This window comes from Lissotriton helveticus, chromosome 4_1, assembly GCF_964261635.1.
Source record: "Lissotriton helveticus chromosome 4_1, aLisHel1.1, whole genome shotgun sequence".
Taxonomy (NCBI): domain Eukaryota; kingdom Metazoa; phylum Chordata; class Amphibia; order Caudata; family Salamandridae; genus Lissotriton; species Lissotriton helveticus.
Window position 1 is genome coordinate 1,499,421,069 of NC_136063.1, and position 2,644 is coordinate 1,499,423,712.

A 2,644-nucleotide genomic window follows, 5' to 3' on the forward strand; every position below is an offset into this window, starting at 1 on the left:
GGAGCCCTCGCTGGGATCCGGGAGGCGAATGGCACCTCATCGGGACTTCCAGGGAAGTGCGGCCATCTGGTCGCCCCATAGGAAAGCATTGCGGACGACCAGATGGCCGATGGGATCCGGGCAACCAGATGGCCGGGCACGAAAGGGAAGCAGCCTTGACCCTCCTGACCCCGTCCTGGGTACACTTCCGCGCGGCAGGACCCAGGACGGAGCCCCAGGTGGGGAGGCCACCCTCCCCGGGGCCCTCAGGGTCCCCGGACGGGGCTCCTGAAGCCAGCCGAGCAAGGGGAGGCTCCCCGGGCACCACGGAACCCCTGTCCCGGGCCTTTGGCAGTGCGGCAGGCCGGGGGAACAGGGCCCTGGGCGCGAGCATGCAACCTGGGGCCCGGCAGGGCCCCTGGACACAGCCAGGGCTCCCAGGCCTGGAGGCGCAGGGGAAGCCTACCCCGGGCCCTCCGGACCCTGTCCCAGGCACCCTTCCATGCGGCAGGACCCAGGACGGACCCTGGCTGGGGAGGCCACCCTCCCAGGGGCCCTCAGGGGCCCCGGACGGAGCTCCTGAAGGCAGCCAAGCACGGGGAGGCTCCCCGGGCACCACAAAACCCCGCCCCGGGCCTATGGCAGTGCGGCAGGCTAGGGGACAGGGCCCTAGTCCGGAGGACAGGGCCCTGGGCCGGAGCACCCCACCTGGGGCCCAGCGGGGCCCCTGGACCCCACCGGGGTTCCCAGGCCCCGAGGTGCAGGAGAAGCCTTCCCGGGACTTCGGACCCCGTCACAGGCCCCCTGTCACGCGGCAGGACCCAAGACAGTTCCCCGTCCAGAGCTCCTGAACCCAGCCAGGCTCCCCGGGCACAACGGAACCCCTGCCATCCCGGGCAGTGCGGCAGGTCGGTTGGGACGGGGACCCCAGGCCCGGGCCCTCCCGGACCCTATCCTGCCACGCGGCAGACCCAGGGACGGACCCAGGGCTAGGGGGGCATCCTGGCCCGTCCAGCTGCTGGCTGAGGACCGCTAGGGCGAGAGGGGTCCCAGAGTACCTTGTGCCTAGTAATCCGGAGGAAGGCTACCGCTCTTTCTGGGAATAAGTGCGCACTGCGAGGCTCAGGGGACCCTAGGCGCGAATGTGCCCGACCTCCTGGAGCCCTGGCTGGGATCTGGGAGGCGAATGGTACCTCATCGGGACTTTCAGGGAAGTCCGGCCATCTGGTCGTCCCTGAGGGCCCTGGGGAGGGTGGCCTCTCCACCCGGGGCTCCGTCCTGGGTCCAGCCGTGTGGCAGGGTGCCCAGGACGGTGCCCGGGATGGGGTCCGGAGAGTCAGGGCGGCTTCCCTTTCGTGCCCGGCCATCTGGTCGTCCAGATCGCCTCGGCCATCTGGTCGCCTGCAATGCTTTCCTATGAGACGACCAGATGGCCGGACTTCCCTGAAAGTCCCGATGAGGTACCATTCGCCTCCCGGATCCCAGCGAGGGCTCCAGGAGGTCAGGCACATTCGTGCCTAGTGTCCCCTGAGCTTCGCGGTGCGCACTTGTTCCCAGAAAGAGGGGTAGCCTTCCTCCGGATTACTAGGGACAAGGTACTCTGGAACCCCTCTCGGGCTAGCGGTCCTCAGCCGGCAGCTGGACGGGCCAGGATGCCGCCCCAGCCCCGGGTCCGTCCCTGGGCCTGCAGCATGGCAGGAAGCCCTGGATGGGGTCAGGGAGGGCCTGGGGAGGCGTCCCCTGCGCCTCCGGGCTCCCGGCTGGGGCCAGGAGCCCAGCCGGGCCCCGGGTCGGGTGCCCCGGCTCCGGGCCCCGTCCCCCGGCCTGCCATACTGCCGCAGCTCGGGACGGGGTTCCGTTGTGCTCGGGGAGCCTCCCCTTGCTTGGCTGGGTTCAGGAGCTCCGTCCAGGGGCCCCTAAGGGGCCCCAGGGAGGGTGGCCTCCCCACCCGGGGCTCCGTCCTGGGTCCTGCCGTGGAAGCAGGGTGCCTGGGACGGGGTGCGGAGGGCCCAGGGTAGGCTTCCCCTGCGCCTCTGGGCCTGGGAGCCCCGGCTTGGTCCATGTGCCCGCCAGGCCCCGGGCCGGGTGCTCGGGCCTAGGGCCCTGTCCCCCTGTCCTGCCGCACTGCCAAAGGCCCGGGACGGGGGTTCCGTGTTACCCGGGGAACCTCTCCTTTTTCGGCTGGCTTCAGGAGCCCGTCCGGGGCCTCCCTAGCAATAAAAAGTGCACAATTTCGTTAATAAACTCCTGTAAGATTCACTCAATTGGAAACCCTGCTCATTACCCTGGGCGGTGTTGAGCGATGAGAGTTCTATGCTCTTTAGTTCAACTGACTCTCTAATACTAGTCAGTACATCCTCCTGACATGCAACCTTATGCCATTTTAGTCTGTGATTGCAATTAGATGGCACTACCTCTTTTGTTGTTAACAATGTGGGATTTGATACTTTTCAAATGCTTCCCCATATAATTTTCATGCACATGGGATTGTGGTCGCTATCCTTTGATTGTTTGACCTCTATGTCCCCTAGGTACCCCCATAGGCGGGTATCGAGCAATATGTAATCAATACGCGAGGGGCCACTAAGTCTGTAAAAAGGTCATAGCCCCGTTTGGGTCAGAGATTGTCCTACCATTCAATGCTCGTAGGTTATATTCTAATGTT